This window comes from Anomaloglossus baeobatrachus, chromosome 9 (genome assembly GCF_048569485.1).
Source record: "Anomaloglossus baeobatrachus isolate aAnoBae1 chromosome 9, aAnoBae1.hap1, whole genome shotgun sequence".
NCBI lineage: Eukaryota > Metazoa > Chordata > Amphibia > Anura > Aromobatidae > Anomaloglossus > Anomaloglossus baeobatrachus.
In genome coordinates, this window is record NC_134361.1 from 198,186,491 (window position 1) to 198,206,589 (window position 20,099).

At 44.0% G+C, this 20,099-nt stretch overlaps 1 protein-coding gene across 1 annotated transcript in view; it reads left to right on the forward strand.

Annotated features, from left to right (window-relative positions):
* The first annotated feature begins 216 nt into the window (after positions 1 to 216).
* The window catches only part of LOC142251419 (uncharacterized), a 220,138-nt gene continuing 200,255 nt past the window's right edge, over positions 217 to 20,099 (forward strand). The window contains exon 1 of the mRNA XM_075324199.1: positions 217 to 305. The gene's annotated coding sequence lies outside the window, so the exon portion shown is untranslated. The remainder of the gene's footprint in view (positions 306 to 20,099) is intronic.

Below are 20,099 nucleotides of genomic sequence, written 5' to 3' on the forward strand. Positions count from 1 at the left end.
GAGGTGCAGATTGGGTTTTGACGCCATTTTCTGCCAGGAGGTGCAAATTTGGTGATGAACTATCTGCAGTGGGCAAACCATCTTACCCAAAAGATATGTCATGAGATATTTTGCCTCCAAGTTCTCATACAAAGTTTTCATACCTATATAAGACTCTTCTAATTCATCCACCAGTTGCCTTAATTCATCTGTAGATTTCTATTTTCATGTTGTAGAGGGGTTGTGTCCTCCCCCATGAAACACATGGTCAAGAAACAGCTGCCAGTTACTAGAGTTTATTGGGACTCGCTGAAGAAGAAAATGCTGTAAGTATCCGTTTAAAGTACAATAGCTTTATTCTGGAAATGAGAATTTCTTTGTTTTTTTGAGACTTTTTCTCTTATTTGGTCTCGTTAATGATTACGTTTTACAGTGTTCTTGCTGTCCTGTGCTTCTTGTTACCAGCTACAATTTTAGGTCAGATTGATTCTTGCTTTATGGGATTATTGCTTCATGTACTGATTTGATAATATAAAACTAAGCTCTCAGATTTGCTTCCCCTCCCTTTCATCCATATCCTGTCCCCTCCAATAGTTTATCATCTTTTTTTTTTTTTTCACCCATACTATATTTGTATGTTTTGCCTCCTGAATCCCCTCACTGTTGGTCCCCTCTGTTTAGATATTTGGAAAAAGACCAAACTTCACATATGGCAACAACTACGATAACAGACGATCAATTCAATGCAGGAGACTAGAAGAAAAAAAGTTACAGAAATGTAGATGTGTTTTCTATAGAAAGCAGCTAGTTCCTGGTTTTATTTTTCAGTCTGCCTTATAAAAATGACGATCTCATTAGTTGACTCCACCGGTTTCAATTTCTTTGTTGATGGTCATCCTTGTCTCCTCAATGAGGAGCGTTACATTAGTTTAACACTATCTATCTATCTATCTATCTATCTATCTATCCCTCTATCTATCTATCTATCTATCTATCCCTCTATCTATCTATCTATCTTTCTATCTATCTATCTATCTATCCCTCTATCTATCTATCCATCCATCCATCCATCTATCTATCTATCTATCTATCTATCTATCTATCCCTCTATCTATCTATCTATCCCTCTATATCTATCTATCTATCTATCTATCCCTCTATCTATCTATCTATCTATCTATCTATCTATCTATCTATCCCTCTATATCTATCTATCTATCTATCTATCTATCTATCCCTCTATATCTATCTATCTATCTATCTATCTATCTATCTATCTATCTATCCCTCTATATCTATCTATCTATCTATCTATCTATCCCTCTATCTATCTATCTATCTATCTATCCCTCTATATCTATCTATCTATCTATCTATCCCTCTATCTATCTATCTATCTATCTATCTATCCCTCTATATCTATGTATTTATCTATCTATCCCTCTACAGTTAGGTCCAGAAATATTTGGACAGTGACACAATTTTGGCGAGTTGGGCTCTGCATGCCACCACATTGGATTTGAAATGAAATCTCTACAACAGAATTCAAGTGCAGATTGTAACGTTTAATTTGAAGGTTTGAACAAAAATATCTGATAGAAATTGTAGGAATTGTCACATTTCTTTACAAACACTCCACATTTTAGGAGGTCAAAAGTAATTGGACAAATAAACCAAACCCAAACAAAATATTTTTATTTTCAATATTTTGTTGCGAATACTTTGGAGGCAATCACTGCCTTAAGTCTGGAACCCATGGACATCACCAAACGCTGGGTTTCCTCCTTCTTAATGCTTTTCCAGGCCTTTACAGCCGCAGCCTTCAGGTCTTGCTTGTTTGTGGGTCTTTCCGTCTTAAGTCTGGATTTGAGCAAGTGAAATGCATGCTCAATTGGGTTAAGATCTGGTGATTGACTTGGCCATTGCAGAATGTTCTACTTTTTTGCACTCATGAACTCCTGGGTAGCTTTGGCTGTATGCTTGGGGTCATTGTCCATCTGTACTATGAAGCGCCGTCCGATCAACTTTGCGGCATTTGGCTGAATCTGGGTTGAAAGTATATCCCGGTACACTTCAGAATTCATCCGGCTACTCTTGTCTGCTGTTATGTCATCAATAAACACAAGTGACCCAGTGCCATTGAAAGCCATGCATGCCCATGCCATCACGTTGCCTCCACCATGTTTTACAGAGGATGTGGTGTGCCTTGGATCATGTGCCGTTCCCTTTCTTCTCCAAACTTTTTTCTTCCCATCATTCTGTTACAGGTTGATCTTTGGCTCATCTGTCCATAGAATATTTTTCCAGAACTGAGCTGGCTTCATGAGGTGTTTTTCAGCAAATTTAACTCTGGCCTGTCTATTTTTGGAATTGATGAATGGTTTGCATCTAGATGTGAACCCTTTGTATTTACTTTCATGGAGTCTTCTCTTTACTGTTGACTTAGAGACAGATACACCTACTTCACTGAGAGTGTTCTGGACTTCAGCTGATGTTGTGAACGGGTTCTTCTTCACCAAAGAAAGTATGCGGCGATCATCCACCACTGTTGTCATCCGTGGACGCCCAGGCCTTTTTGAGTTCCCAAGCTCACCAGTCAATTCCTTTTTTCTCAGAATGTACCCGACTGTTGATTTTGCTACTCCAAGCATGTCTGCTATCTCTCTGATGGATTTTTTCTTTTTTTTCAGGCTCAGGATGTTCTGCTTCACCTCAATTGAGAGTTCCTTAGACCGCATGTTGTCTGGTCACAGCAACAGCTTCCAAATGCAAAACCACACACCTGTAATCAACCCCAGACCTTTTAACTACTTCATTGATTACAGGTTAACGAGGGAGAAGCCTTCAGAGTTAATTGCAGCCCTTAGAGTCCCTTGTCCAATTACTTTTGGTCCCTTGAAAAAAAGGAGGCTATGCATTACAGAGCTATGATTCCTAAACCCTTTCTCCGATTTGGATGTGAAAACTCTCATATTGCAGCTGGGAGTGTGCACTTTCAGCCCATATTATATATATAATTGTATTTCTGAACATGTTTTTGTAAACAGCTAAAATAACAAAACTTGTGTCACTGTCCAAATATTTCTGGACCTAACTGTATCTATCTATCTATCTATCTATCTATCTATCTATCTATCTATCTATCTATCTATCCCTCTATCTATCTATCTATCTATCTATCCCTCTATCTATCTATCTATCTATCTATCCCTCTATCTATCTATCTATCTATCTATCCCTCTATCTATCTATCTATCCCTCTATCTATCTATCCCTCTATCTATCTATCTATCTATCTATCTATCTATCCCTCTATCTATCTATCTATCTATCCCTCTATCTATCCCTCTATCTATCTATCTATCTATCTATCTATCCCTCTATCTATCCCTCTATCTATCCCTCTATCTATCTATCTATCTATCCCTCTATCTATCTATCTATCTATCTATCCCTCTATCTATCCCTCTATCTATCTATCCCTTTATCTATCCCTCTATCTATCCCTCTATCTATCTATCTATCTATCCCTCTATCTATCTATCTATCTATCTATCCATCCCTCTATCTATCTATCCCTCTATCTATCTATCCCTCTATATCTATCTATCCCTCTATATCTATCTATCTATCCCTCTATATCTATCTAGCCCTCTATATCTATCTATCTAGCCCTCTATATCTATCTATCCCTCTATATCTATCTATCTATCTACCCCTCTACATCTATCTGTCCCTCTATATCTGTCTATCCCTCTATATCTATCTATCTCTCCTATATCTCTCTCTATCTCTATAGCTATCTATCTATCCCTCTATCTATCTATCTATCCCTCTATCTATCTATCTATCTATCTACAGTGGCATGCAAAAGTTTGGGCACCCCTGGTCAAAATTACTGTAAATAATAACAATTTAGCAAGTTTAAGATGAAATGATCTCTAAAAGACATAAAGTTAAAGATGACACCTTTGTGTTTTAGGCAAAAAAATTACTTTCATCTTATACATTTTTAAATTAACAAAAGGAAAATGGGTTGATGCCGTTTGGGTACCCTGCATGGTTAGTACCTAGTAGCGCCCCCTTTGGTAAGTTTCACAGGTTATAAATGCTTTTTGTAGTAGCCAAGTCTTTCAATCCTTGTTTGAGGGATTTTCATCCACTCCTCCTTGGAAAAGTATTCCAGTTCTGTGAGATTCCTGGCTTGTCTTCCAGTTCTGTGAAATTCCTCACTCGTCTTCCATTTCTGTAAGATTCCTGGCTCGTCTTCCATTTTTGTGAGATTCCTGGCTCGTCTTCCATTTTTGTGAGATTCCTGGCTCGTCTTCCATTTTTGTGAGATTCCTGGCTCGTCTTCCATTTTTGTGAGATTCCTGGCTCGTCTTCCAGTTCTGTGATATTCCTGGCTCGTCTTCCAGTTCTGTGAGATTCCTGGCTTGTCTTCCAGTTCCTGGCTCGTCTTGCATGCTCTCCCCTTTTGAGGTTTAGTCACAGATTTTCAATGATATTCAGATCAGGGGACTGTGAGAGCCATTGTAAAACCTTTTGGCTTGCACCTTTTGAAGTCGTCTATTGTGGATTTTGAAATGTGTTTAGGATCAATACCCATTTGTAGGAGACATCCTTTTTTCAACTTCAGGTTTTTTACACCAAAACGTATGATAGTTAAGGGGGATTTACACGCTACGATATCGTTAATGTTTTTTCGTCGGGGTCACATTGTTAGTGACTCACATCCGGCGTCATTAATGATATTGAAGCGTGTGACACTTACCAGCGACCTTAAAAATGGTGAAAATCGTTCACCATGGAGAGGTCGTCCCAAAACTAAAAATCGGTAATGGTTGATTATTGATGTAGTTCGTCGCTCCTGCTGCAGCACACATCACTGTGTGTGACACCGCAGGAGCGAGGAACGTCTCCTTACCTGCCGCCGGCCGCAATGCGGCAGGAGGGAGGTGGGCGGGATGTTACGTCCCGCTCATCTCCGCCCCTCCGCTTTGATTGGCCAGCCGCTTAGTGACGTCGCGGTGACATCGCTGTGATGCCGAACGTCCCTCCCCCTTGAGGGAGGGATTGTTCGGCAGTCACAGCGACGACGACGACCAGGTAAGTGCGTGTGACGCTGCCGTAGCTATAATGTTCGCTGCGGCAGCGATCACACGATATCGCACACACGACGAGGGCGGGTGCTTACACTCTCGATATCGCTAGCATATCGTAGTGTGTAAAGCCCGCTTTACTCTTAGGATTGCTAGAGAGGTAAATCAGAACCCCTGCTTCACTGCAAAAGACCTTCAGGAAGATTTACCAAACTGGAGTTGTGTCTGCAAATTAAGGTTCTGATCTGGCATAAATCTAGGTCATATGAAAAGGCTGTGTTGAAGAGTCACTTTTGACTTTAGGATTGCTACTTCCAATACCTGGCGCTAGAGTTTGTCTCCTTCCTCCATGAAGAGACAATTTGAATTGTTCTTCTATTCAGAATGTGGATGTCTACAAATGGATAATGATCCTGTGAGATACCACTAGGGGGAGCTAACGCTGCGGTGAAATGTTATGCCTCTAAGTGTACTTAGACGCTTATCTACTGGCGGTCACTAGCATCCATGCAGAGCCACAATAGAGTTGTCAGACAAGCCGAGGTCACTGCCGGGAGGGGACGGTGGTACAAAGGAATAAACAGAGCCATAGTCAGAAAGCAAGCCGTGGTCGGAAGCCAGGCAGTATCATCTGGAGTTGGAGGGGAACAGAGCCGTAGTCAGAGAGCAAGCCGTGGTCGGAAGCCGGGAGTACACGTGGGAGGGGAGGAGGGACAGTAAGGCAGGGAGCAGGTCAGGGAGATCAGGTAGGGCAGGAGGGATGGAGGACAGGGAATGGAGTAACGGGTAGTGGGCAGGATCAGAGCAACTAAATTACCAGAGGCACACGCTGCAGAGCAGGAACTATTGCTGGCAGCGTGCAGAGGGAAGCAGCCCCCAGAGAAGGGCAGTGTGACCCCAGGATGAGACCCAATGGAATAGGCTCCTCCCGCAGGATCTAACCCTGGAGAATGCAGATAGCAAAGCACAAACAATGGCTTTGCAGAGCCATAAGAGGATCGTGACAGATCCTAAACATATCAAAATCTACAATAGACACAAGTTGAAGGTTTTACAACGACTCTCACAGTCCCCTGATCTGAACATCATTGAAAATCTGTGGCTAGACCTCAAAAGGGGAGAGCATGCAAGACGAGCCAGGAACTGGAAGACGAGCCAGGAATCTCACAGAACTGGAAGACGAGCCAGGAATCTCACAGAACTGGAAGACGAGCCAGGAATCTCACAGACTGGCTAGACCTCAAAAGAGCAGTGCATGCAAGACAAGCCAGGAATCTCACAGATCTGGAAGACTTTTTCAAGGAAGAATGGATGAAGATCCCTCAAACACGAGTTTAAAGACTCTTGGCTTCAACAAAAAGTGTTTACAAGCTGTGATGCTTGTCAAAGGGGGTGCTACTAGGTACTAACCAGACAAGGTACCCAAACGTTTGCTGGGAATCTCTCTCTGTTTCTGCCTTCCAATGACAGGTCTCTTCATTAGTGTAAATAAGGACCTGTCAATCAATCAGTAAAAGATGGGAGATGAGAAGCCAGAGGGAACTGGCTAGCAGCGTCTGTCTAGATTTCATACTGTCTTTGGTACAGACAGCATTAAATGGCTGACAATTTTTTTAAAGGGCATATCCAGTATTTTTTTTTTTTTTTTTAAACTGTGCCTAAGGCCCTGTGCGCACGCTGCGGATTTACCGCGGAATTGCTGCAGAAAATGTGTCTAACATTGTTGCAGTCATTCCCCAGCAAATCCTATTGGTTTTAAAAAAGGCTGTGCGCACACTGCGTTTTTTTATGCCCGCAGATTTACCTGTGGATTTTCCGCTGCGGAAATAATGAGCATGTCACTTTTTTTCCGCAGTTTTTGCCATAGATAATGGTAAAAATCTGCAGGGACCAACCTGCGGAAAATCCGCAGTAAACCCGCGGTAAAAGCGCACGTGGATTTCCCTGCGGTTTTGGTGCGTTTTTGTATCGCGGGTGCTGGTTTCTTTAAGAGGGTCCGGATTTTTCTTAAGAAAAAGGCACTTTCTAGTGCGCACATAGCCTAAGAACTAACAGGCAGGTAGTTGCTAACTACCTGCTAGTTGTGCTTTAGAGCCATTCTCCGCTAACACAAAGCATTCTCATTTCGCTCCAGGCGGCGATCCAGTTGCTTGTATTGATGTCACAACGCTTTTTATCCGCTCTGCTGTGTTAATAGGGTGCGGCTGTTGATATCATGCTGATTCACAGCCGGCTCCCCGCTGCCTAACTGTGGTAAGTAGTCGACAGAGCAGTTCTGAAGAAGAGCTGCTCTATTGATGTGGAGCAACTGAACCGCTGGTAGGAGAGGTCATGTGCAACAGGCAGGTAATTGCCTCTGTTTATCAGCTACCTACCTATTAGTTTTTAAGCACATATTTAAAAAAGAAAAAAGACAAATAATCCCGGGCTGCCCCTTTAAGAATACTTCTGGCACTGGGGAAATTAAAAAAAATTTAAAATAAAGGAAAAATGAAGAAAATAAGAATTAAGCAAGTGCTTCAGACTTACCGAGACTCCATTGAGGCTTTACATTGCTCTTTCGGCCTCTCCTTCACTTCCTGGGCCGCTAATTACTGCTCATCCATATGCACTGCTTTCCCCACCCACAGGCCGTCCTGGCATCTGTGATTGGTTGCAGTCAGACGCGCCCCCAGCCTGTGAGACAGCGTCTAACTGCAACCAATCACAGATGCTGTCTGCAAGTCACTATCATGATATAAAAATAAATAAATAAATACAATATTTGGCTTAAGGTCCCCCCGTATTATGATACCCAGCACAGATAAAGCATACGGCTACAGACTGCAGCCCTCAGCCGTGCGCTTATCTTGGCTGTGTATCAAAATAAGAGGAACCACATGTGGCTTTTTTTAAAAAAAATAAAAAAATGTAAATAAAACATTAAAAAAAAAAACAGTGTGCGGTCCCCTCCCCAATTTTGATACCCAGGTAAGATAAAGCCAAACAGCTGGGGGCTGGTATTCTGAGGCTGGAGAGGTCCAGCCTAAAAAAAGCAGCCTGCAGCCACCTGGGATTGTCGCATCTATTAGATGCGACAAGCCCGGCGCTTTACCCGACTCTTCCCGGTTGCCCTGGTGCGGTGGCATCAGCAGTGACGTTACTCAGGTTATTTGTGGTCACAGCGGGAGGTTCTCATGGTCCTCCACCTCTGACCGCAGGTAACCTGACCTCAGTAAACTCAGGTTCACAGACCTGCATCTCCTGGCAGAAAACAGCATTTTTTTGCCAAGAGCTGCAGATTTGGTGCTGAAATTTTACACCATATTCCTGCACCTATTTTATACTTCCTGGCAAAAAAAAAAAAAATCGCATCAATACCACATCATACCTGATGCGTTTTTGATGCGTTTCTTTGCCAGGCAGTGTAGATTGGGTGCAGGAATATGGTATAAAAATGTAATCACCAAATTTGCATCTCTGGGCCCAAAAATGCAAGAAAAAAAAGGTTTTGATGCATTTTGGCAGTTTTCTGCCAGGAGATGCAAATTTGGTGCTGAAATGTCTGCATCAGATTTCAGCACCAAATTTGCACCTCCTGGCAGAAAAAAAACGTTTGTTTTGCATTTTTGGGCCAAGAGATTCAAATTTGGTGATGACATTTTTACACCATATTTATGCACCAAAAGTACACCTCCTGGCGAAAAACCGCATCAAAACCGCATGAGGCATGATGCGGTAGTGATGCAATTTTATTTGCCAGGTGTAGATTGGGTGCAGGAATATGGTGAAAAAATGTTAGCACCAAATCTGCATCTCTTGGCAAATAAAAATGCGGTTTTCTGCCAGGAGACGCAGGTGAGTTCACCTGTGAGGTGCTGGGTATCATAATACGGGGGAACTCGAAGCCAAATATTGTATTTATTTGCCACCACAATAGATGCAGGTAGCATCTGTGATTGGAAGCAATCATCTGACACGCTGTCACTCAGGGTGGGGGCGCGTCTGACTGCAACCAATCACAGGCACCGGTGGGCGGGGAAAGCAGTGCCAATGTGATGGGTTTAATGCGAAGTGAATGGGCGGCCTGTAAGCAGTGTACAGCTGTGCTGGAGTCTCGGTAAGTACAATGAGCACCCATCCCCCTATCCCTTCTACCACCATTTTTAATCTCTGGATTCTGGTCCCCATAGACTTATATGGAGACAAGAACCAGATTTTAAGAAACAGATCTTCGGGATCAGCTGTGAGTCCGCTCGTCACTATTCTTCACTAATTTAAACCCTCAGAGATGACCCACCTCAGCCAGTGATTGGCGTGTTGAGGATGGGAACAAGAAGACCTTCTTACTCCAGTACTCCTGGAATCCACGACGTACGTCACGTCCCATTTTACCAGGTGAGGCTTAGGCTAGGTTCACATTTCCGTCAATTTGTATCAGTCAAAATCCGCGGCTCTGGTAAACAATGGAATTCGTTTGGCGGATTCCGTTGTTCCCATAGACTTGTATGAGCGGCGGATTGTGACTGATGATGTAAGTTTCATTCTCCGCCCGACTGATCAGTTGTGGAACTACTGACCGTCGGGCGGCAGGAACGCAGCATGTAGCATTTTTTGAGCAGTGGAATCCTTTTGATTCCGCTGCGCATGCTCTCTCTCGGCGACCGAACGAAGGCGGCCGCCGGGCGATCAGCTGATCACCCGGCGGTCGGCTGCTGTGAGCAATCAGCTAATCACCCAGCGGCCGCCTTCTGTGAGCGATCAGCTGATCACCCGGCGGCCGGCTTCTGTGAGCGATCAGCTAATCACCCGACGGCCAGCTTCTGTGAGCGATCAGCTGATCACCCGGCGGCCGGCTTCTGTAAGCGATCAGCTAATCACCCGGCGGCCGGCTTCTGTGAGCAATCAGCAAATCATCCGGCGGCCACCTTCTGTGAGTGATCAGCTAATCACCCAGGGGCCGGCTGCTGTGAGCGATCAGCTAATCACCCAGCGGCGCCGGCTGCTGTGAGCGATCAGCTAATCACCCGGCGGCCGGCTGCTGTGAGCGATCAGCTGATCACCCGGCGGCCGGCTTTTGTGAGCGATCAGCTAATCACCCGGCGTCCGGCTTTTGTGAGCGATCAGCTAATCACCCGGCGGCCGGCTTCTGTGAGCGATCAGCTAATCACCCGGCGGCCGGCTTCTGTGAGCGATCAGCTAATCACCCGGCGGCCGGCTTCTGTGAGCGATCAGCTAATCACCCGGCGGCCGACTTCTGTGAGCGATCAGCTAATCACCCAGCGGCCGACTTCTGTGAGCGATCAGCTAATCACCCGGCGTCCGGCTTCTGTGAGCGATCAGCTGATCACCCGGCGGCCAGCTGCTGTGAGCGATCAGCTAATCACCCGGCGGCCGGCTTCTGTGAGCGATCAGCTAATCACCCAGCGGCCGACTTCTGTGAGCGATCAGCTAATCACCCAGCGGCCGACTTCTGTGAGCGATCAGCTAATCACCCGGCGTCCGGCTTCTGTGAGCGATCAGCTGATCACCCGGCGGCCGGCTGCTGTGAGCGATCAGCTAATCACCCGGCGGCCGGCTTCTGTGAGCGATCAGCTAATCACCCGGCGGCCGACTTCTGTGAGCGATCAGCTAATCACCCGGCGTCCGGCTTCTGTGAGTGATCAGCTGATCACCCGGCGGCCGGCATCTGTGAGCGATCAGCTAATCACCCGGCGGCCGGCTTCTGTGAGCGATCAGCTAATCACCCGGCGGCCGGCTGCTGTGAGCGATCAGCTAATCACCCGGCGGCCGGCTGCTGTGAGCGATCAGCTAATCACCCGGCGGCCGGCTGCTGTGAGCGATCAGCTAATCACCCGGCGTCCGGCATCTGTGAGCGATCAGCTAATCACCCGGCGTCCGGCATCTGTGAGCGATCAGCTGATCACCTGGCGGCCGGCTTCTGTGAGCGATCAGCTGATCACCCGGCGGCCGGCTGCTGTGAGCGATCAGCTGATCTCTCTCATTAGCCGGCCACCGGGAAATCATTTGTTCGCTCTCAAAAGCTGGCGTTATGCAAAATTGTTAGTGCTAACATTGTGAAAATGTGTTCTCCATTAAAGGAACTTTTGTATATTATCTCTGCAGTCAAAGTTTTATGAAAGTAGTTTATTTTCGGAGCATTTTAGGTCCTAAAAAGGCCTTTACATTCACAATGCAGTTGAAATTGTTTTAAAGAGCCAGATCCAGTATTGTCTGGGAATCTCTGCTCCATCACTGGTATGTGTACACACTCATGAATCATTCATCCTGGTATTCCACATTGTAACATTTACAAGGCGAGCCAAAGTCTTATGTGTACATCTTTAGCTACCAAGCACTAACTTGTTGCCTGGGCAGCAGCATAGCAACTGATTCAATAGATAAAAATATGACACTATGTGGGTGGGGATTGAAGGGAGCATATCCGTGTGTGGACAATATTCGTAACACCAGTGTCATCATTTATGCACTGCAGCTTAATGTCAGCTATGTACAGGAAATACCGCCCCGCAAGTGATACTAATACTTCTAATCATTAGATTCTCTACTTCTTTTTGGCACGTGTCACTTACACTTAATCAATTTTTGTGCCAGCGTACACTGTGTGCAGAATTATTAGGCAAGTTGCATTTTAGAGGATTTTTTTTAATTATTGATCAACAACTATATTCTCAATCAACCCAAAAGACTCATAAATATCAAAGCTTAATATTTTTGGAAGTTGGAGTGGTTTTTTTTTTAGATTTGGCTATCTTAGGAGGAGATTTGTTTGTGCAGGTGACTATTACTGTGCAGAATTATTAGGCAACTTACTAAAAACCAAATATATTCCCATCTCACTTGTTTATTTTGACCAGGTAAACCAATATAACTGCACAACATTTGCAAAAACAAACCCCAAAAAATTAGTGACCAATATAGCCACCTTTCTTTCTGATGACACTCAACAGCCGACCATCCATATATTCTGTCAGTTGCTTGATCTGTTTACGATCAACATTGCGTGCAGCAGCCACCACAGCCTCCAGGCACTGATCCGAGAGGTGGACTGTTTTCCCTTCATATAGATCACACATTTTATGAGGGACCACAGGTTCTCTATGGGGTTCGGATCAGGTGAACAAGGGGGCCATGGCAATATTTTTTCATCTTTTAGACCTTTACTGGCCAGCAACGCTGTGGAGTAGTTGGATGCATGTGATGGAGCATTGTCCTGCATGAAAATCATGTTTTTCTTGAACGACTTCTTCCTGTACCACTGCTTGAAGAAGTTGTCTTCCAGAAACTGGCAGTAGGTCTGGGAGTTGAGCTTCACTCCATCCTCAACCCGAAAAGGTCCCACAAGTTCATCTTTGATGATACCAGCCCATACCAGTACCCCACCTCCACCTTGCTGGTGTCTGAGTCTGAGTGGAGCTCTCTGCCCTTTACTGATCCAGCCTCTGGCCCATCAAGAGTCACTCTCATTTAATCAGTCCATAAAACCTTTGAATATATATATACTGTATATATATATATATAATATATAATATATAAAGCTGAATGTGTGTATTTATGTGTGTGTGTGTGTGTGTGTATGTGTGTATGTGTGTGTGTGTATGTCCGGGATTGGCATCTGCACCGTTGCAGCTACAGCCACAACATTTTGCACGCTCAGACTTCTGGACCCCAAGAGTGTCATAGGCTATGTTTTGAGGGGAAATTTTAACCCTGCGCTTTACAGTTATTCACCAAAAAACCTGCCTCCATTAAAGCGAATGGAGCTGGGAGCCACAGTGCAGCCAGAACTTCAGAAGAATGCGCAGCCACGCCCTTATATGGAATGTTGGCGTGTCACAATGCAGCCAGGGAAAGAGACAGACACAGACAGGGAAAGAGGCAGACACAGAAAGGGTAAGAAACAGACATAGACAGGGTAAGAGACAGACAGACACAGACAAAGAGATAGAGACAGACACAGGGAAACAGACAGACACTGAAAAAAAGGGAAAGAGCCAGACAGGGTAAGAGACCGACAAAGACAGGTAAAGAGACAGACACCGGGAAATAGACAGAGGGAAAGAGGGAAAGAGACAGACAGGGAAAGTGACAGAGATAGATAGACAGAGAAAGAGATAGACAGACGGAAAGAGACGGAGACAGATGGAGAAAGAGACAGAGACAGTCAGAGACAGACAGGGAAAGAGACAGACAGACAAAGAGAGAGAGCGAGAGAGACAGAGAGATATATACAGAGGGGGAGACAGACAGAGAATAGGAGAGAAACAGAGAGACAGTTACTATCCCGGGCGTTAATACATTCTATTTATACATTCTATCCCGGGAATGTTAATACATTCTATTTTGTTAACAACAGTTATTAACCCGGGCGAAGCCGGGTAGTACAGCTAGTATATATATATATATATATATATACATAAAAATCTGATTTAAACAACAGACTCTTTACCGATGTCACATTTGCTTTTAAACCTGTAGTCAGGATACTGCTGACAGATTCAGGCACAAGAGTTTGGTAAAGAAATAATTTTTATTTATTGCTATAGTTTTTGGTAATGCTAATTTAGTTCCTGCAATTTATTTTATGCATTAAATAGTTTCTATTTCCTCAGTGCATAGGTGATAAGTTGTTATAGAGTACCCCTTTAAGGCTCCACTCCAGCTGTTTCTTCTTTTTTTTTTGCCGCTGTAGTGAGTGGCACTTTAAATCCAAGGCTGCTTTCACACATCAGTTTTTTGCCATCAGGCACAATCCTGCAAAAACCTCAAAAAACGGATCTGGTGTCTGTTGACGCCGAATTCGTTTTTTCCTCCATAGACTTCTATTAGCGCCGGATTGTGCCAGATGGCCTTGCGTTCCAACCGGCTTTCCATCTGGCAAAATTTGCTTGTCCGGTGGCCTGATGGAACGCTGAGAGGAACGTTTTTTGTCTCCAGTGCCGTACGGCGTGTTTTATAATGGAACCCTATGGACGCCAGATCCGGCGTAATGCGGCAAAAAAAAAACGGATACGGCCGCCGGATACAGTTTTTTGAACTGAGCATGCGCAGTATCACAACGGATCCGTCAAAAAACTGAAGGAACTGATGGAAAAAACTGATGCAACTGATCCGTTTTTTTCGCCGGATCCGTCGCATCAGCTTTTTCGCCGGATGGTGCCTGATGGCAAAAAACTGATGTGTGAAAGCAGCCTAAGCCCCCTGTACTATTCTTACCCTCTGACATTTTCATCCTCTTTTGGCGCCATCTTGTGACTGTGACTTCTCACTAGTCAGAAGTTACGTCTCAAGCTCTCAATGTAACTCTATGAGAGCCAGACCGAGGCTCTCGTAGACTTGTACTGAGTTGGGATCTCTGTTGCGCTCTATGACCCACTGGAGCTGCCGGTAGGTCACAAATTGACGGAGAACAACTGGAGCGACGCTGGAAACAGATGAAGACGGTGACAGGAGAGTATAAGATCTGGGGAAGGGGACTTACCTTTAAAGTGTTACTCCAGCGGTGCAATAACAAACGCTGGAGTGTTTCTTTTTAGTTAGGCTTCTGCTTATTCCGTTTTTTAATAATACCCTGCTTGTATTTCAGCCAAGGTTTTACCTAATATACACTGTGATTAGTCCCAATGGCATGTATTCAGTATTTGTGGTTTCAGGGTTTTTTCACATGGCGTGCTCTTGTCACATTTTTTTCAACTTCTGGGATTAGTGGGGGTCGGCACTGAGGGGCCAATAGTGATCAGACCTTTTTACCTATCCTGTTGATTGGTAAAGCTTAACTTGTAATTGAACACAAGTTGTAATTATGGGACAACTGCTGAATCAGGCCCCCTTAATTGTGAATCAACATATGTTCCCTCTTCTGACTATTCGGCCTAAAACACATGGTGTGAAAATTGGAGCGAGTGGGATGCGATAAAACATCGCATTCCACTCGGACCAATATTAGCCTATGTGCCAGCACCCATGAGCGATTATTTTCTCAGCCCTAATCGGACCGAGAAAACAGTTGCACATGCTGCAGGTGCAATGCGATCCTGGTTCTTTTGCACCCTTTCAAGTCTATGGGGTGAGACAAAAATCGCACTGCACTCGCATTACACCGGTGTACCGCGAGTGCAGGGCAAGAATGGCAATAGCCGGCTACGGAGGAGAGAGGGAGATAAATCCCTCCCGCCCTTCCGCAGCACCTGCCTGCTCCTCCGCAGAGCTGGTCCGCCCCTCCTCAGAGCCAGCCCGCCCCCCGCAGCTGAGGTCCGATCGCATGATCGGACCTCAGTCGCTGTGACACTTGCATGACACTCTGTTCCTGCTGTGCTGCCAGCATGAGCTGAGTGTCATGCGAGGATCGCAGTAGTGCCCCGTGTGGCCCCGGCCTTCTGTGTCAGACGACCTGCTGGGACGTGGGGCCAGATCTTGTACGGTAACTAAAGATCAGGCACTGATTAAGGCCCTGTGCACGCATTGCATTGTTTATGCAGTTTTTGATACATTTTTGACAAATCTGCATGCCTATCCTGAAGCCAGCAAGGTCTATGAGATCTCTGAAGCGCTGTGCACACATTTCTTTTTTGTTCCCATGCAGATTTGGTGCAGAAAAAAATCTGCAGCATTTCAATTGTTGGGTCATTTTTTACTGTTTTTTTTTTTAGGCCTTCACTAAAAAAAGGCACTAAAAACATGAGCGTTTTTTGGTGCACATTTCATGCAAAAAATTTCTGCAGCGTGTGCACATTCCCTAATTGTCTATTACTGAATTGCACAATTAACTAATTTGTGCAGATTTAGTAATATATTTGTTTTAGCTCAAAAAACCCCTTTAAATCTTAAGACCAATCTGTTTGTTTTAGTTATTTATTTTGTAAAGGCGTTGTTCATCAGTATCAATCAGTTCCACATTAGGCCTTGTGCGCACAGTGCGTTTATCGGGTGCGTTTTAGCTCTTAAAACTGCATGACTTTGCTTCCTCAGCAAAGTCTATGAGTTTTCATTTTTGCTGTCCGCACACAACTTTTTTAAAAAAAAAAAAAAAAAATAATAAAAAAAATGGACATGTCAATTCTTTCCTGCGTTTTTCTGCCTTTACCCCCCATGCAATGCATTGAAAAACGCAGAAAAATGCAGAGATAAAAAACGCAGCAAAACGCACCAAAAATGCATGCGTTTTTACTGGTGCGTTTTTTGCGCGTTTTTATGCGTTTTTAGCGGCCAAAAATGCAACATAAAAAAACCGCAGTGTGCGCACATAGCCTTAGGAGGCGAGTGGTGCCGTCTTCACATACCTGCTGGGACACTTATAGACTCCTCGGCAGATATGTGAAGATCTGTGCCGCTCAACTCCTGATGTGGGACTTCCCAAGTGAAACCATATTGGAGAAACACTGTTGTTTACTGTATTGTTTGTTTGTTACATAGGTTGAAAAAAGACCTAGGTCCATCTAGTTCACCCTTCCTCCACCAGTTCTACATTTTGTCACTAAATCACTTATAACTATGTTGTGTGTACTGAGGAAATCATCCAGCCCTTTTTCAAAATCTGTTCTAGTATCTGCCATTACTACCTCTTGTGGTCGCATTCCACAGTCTGACTGCTCTAACTGTAAAGAACCCTTTCCTATTTAGCTGCCAGAATCACTTTTCTTCCACTTTCAGTGTATGCCCCTGGTCCTTAGTACTGTCTGTGGAAGAAATGCAGCATTATTCTTCCCCTCTGAATGACTGACACTGTTCTGGAGCCCATTACGGGGTGAGTAAACCTAACAAATGTGAATGTGAAAACACTATATAGCTGGGATTTAGGTAATAACTGGTTGTGTGCAGTGTTAGGACGGTGTATGTGCTTGTTCTTGTTCAGAATGATGCCACGATTATAATTATAATTTGTCATTTATATTAGGAGACTACACCCTTTTTCCTAGAAAAGAAACCTACAAGCAGTTCTAAAATTTAATTTGTTGTTTAATCTTTATTTAAACCCCATTAATTATGCAATAATCAAGCAAATTAATGAAAATAATTAAGGAATTATGCCTTACTAATTTTTATACCATATAATTTGTTGAAACCTAAACCAGCCTAATTACCTCCAATCACTGTGCACTATAAACGATTTAATAAATTGTTCTTCAAGGATTTGAATAACCATCTTCCTGATCCTCTCACTTTTCACCACCGCAGTACCATCAACATCTGAGATGAGAATAACCTCATATAGCTCCTTCAGACGACCGTATTTTCAACTATTATTATTTATTATTATTATAGCGCCATTTATTCCATGGCGCTTTACAAGTGAAAGAGGGTATACGTACAACAATCATTAACAATACAAAACAGACTGGTACAGGAGGAGGGAGGACCCTGCCCGCGAGGGCTCACAGTCTACAGGGGATGGGTGAGGGTACAATAGGTGAGGACAGAGCTGGTTGTGCAGTGGTGTACTGGACTGAGGGCTATTGTAGGTTGTAGGCTTGTCGGAAGAGGTAGGTCTTGAGGTTCCTCTTGAAGCTTTCCACGGTAGGGGAGAGTCTGATATGCTGAGGTAGAGCGTTCCAGAGTATGGGGGAGGCACGGGAGACATCTTGTACGCGATTGTGGGAAGAGGAGATAAGAGAAGAGTAGAGAAGGAGATCTTGTGAGGATCGGAGGTTACGTGTAGGTAAGTACCGAAAGACTAGGTCACAGATGTAAGGAGGAGACAAGTTGTGGATGGCTTTGTAGGTCATGGTTAATGTTTTGAACTGGAGTCGTTGGGCAATGGGAAGCCAGTGAAGGGATTGGCAGAGAGGAGAGGTCGGGGAATAGCGAGGGGAGAGGTGGATTAAGCGGGCCGCAGAGTTTAGGATAGATTGGAGGGGTGCAAGAGTGTTGGAAGGGAGGCCAGAGAGCAGGAGGTTGCAGTAGTCGAGGCGGGAGATGATGAGGGCATGCACTAATTTTTTTGCTGATTGTTGGTTAAGGAAATCACGGATCCGGGAGATATTTTTGAGTTGTAGTCTGCATGAGGTGAAGAGGGCTTGGATGTGCGGCTTGAAGGATAGAGCAGAGTCGAGGGTTACTCCAAGGCAACTTGTGAGACTGGGAAGAGTGGGCAGCCATCAAGTTTGATGGAAAGGCTTGTTGGAGGAGATGAGTGAGGAAGAGGAAAGACAATAAACTCTGTTTTCTCCATGGTAAGTTTTAGGAATTGCGCAGAGAAGAAGGATGAGCTAGCAGACAGACATTGTGGGATTTTGGTTAGTAGAGAGGTAATGTCAGGTCCAGAGGGGTAGATCTGTGTGTCATCGGCATAGAGAAAATACTGGAAGCCGTGGGACTCTATGAGCTGTCCCAGGCCGAAGGTGTAGATGGAGAACAGCAGGGGTCCAAGAACTGAACCTTGGGGGACACCGACAGACAGGGGGCGAGATGAGGAAGTGGTGTGAGAATGGGACTATGTACTATAAACGCGTAGGTCCTATGCTCGTCCGCTACTTGGGTGATCACATGTAGCCAATCTCGCAATTTGCCCAATTTCAAATATAGTCATCTGAAAGGGAAGCCATCCTCAGAAAGTGACCTATTGATTAAATCAGGTTTTATGTTATATTATTGTTTTCATTTTTTCTTTTTTAATTATTTTTTTTTTTCTGAATTTATAGGCACATTTTCTAGTCCAATTTCCGTCCGGTCATACTCAGACCATTCTTAATTGGTTTGAAAATGTATCTATCTTGCTTTAAGAGATTTGTTTATCTTTTCATATACTATGAATCCTAAGGATGAGCGGACCCTTAGAATTTCGGGTTTGCCGGGTTAAAAGTTCGGTTTGGGACCCAAAATTGACTGCGAACCCTGAACCCCGTTTAAGTCAATGGTAACCTGAACTTTGGTGCTGTAAAATAGTCATAATGGCTGCAAAAGGATGTGGGGGAAATTGCCCTGCAAACAAATGAGGATGAAGAATACATTAAAAAAAAAAAAAAAGACGTGTATTATTTTACTTTTTTTTTTAACTCTACTTATTGGGTTAGTAATGAGGGTGTATGATAGACTCCTCTCCATTACTGACCCCTGGGCTTGATGTCAGCTGTCAATTCACAGCTGACATCAACCCCAAAAGTATTACCCCGATTTCCACCACATCAGGGCAATGTGGAAGAGCTGGGCAAAGTGTCAGAATTGGTGCATCTATTAAATTTGGCAGTTGCGGGCTACGATATTTAGGCTGGGAAGGGCCAAATAAACATGGGCCTTCCCAGCCTCATAATACCAGCTCCTAGCTGTCTGTTTTACCTTGGCTGATTATCAAAACACACAATTTTTTTTAAAGTTTAAATAATTAAAAACCAGCAAAGGATATCCTATCTAGTTTTGATAACCAGTCAAGGTAAAGCAGATAGCTAAGGGCTGCACTGGTTATGAATAAATGGGGGGACCCCACCCCATTTTTTTATTTAATATTCACAGCAGCGTATATGCATCTTCCCCATGCCAAAAAGCTTGTTGATTGCCTGCGTTGCAGCCTTTCAACAAAGTTTTTTAGCATACAAACAGTACCCAAACACTGACCAGGTGTCCGGTACGAACCCCGAACTGTAAATGTATCCCTATTGTAAAGCTTTTTTGCCCTCATTTGTATTGTATTGTCGGAGGTATACATCTGGAAGATTTATTGACATTTACATGTTATAATATAAGCATACAACTGTATGTATTTGACATTTCCCCTTCCATGGATTTATCTTTGGGGGGGGAAAAAAAAAAAAAAGAAATGTACATTTTAAAAAGTAGAACTTTGATGAACCTATTACTTTTTGTATTATGCTTTGCTTATATAGCTCCATCATACACTGCAGCGCTTTACATACATTGTCATCACTGTACCCATTGGGGCTCACAATCTAAATTCCCTATCAGTATGGTCTTTGGAGTGTGGAGGAAACGGGGAAAACCCGGAGGAAACAATCTCCTTGTAGATATTGTCCATGGTGGAATTTGAACCCAGGACCCCACCGCTGCAAATCAAGAGGCTAACCACTG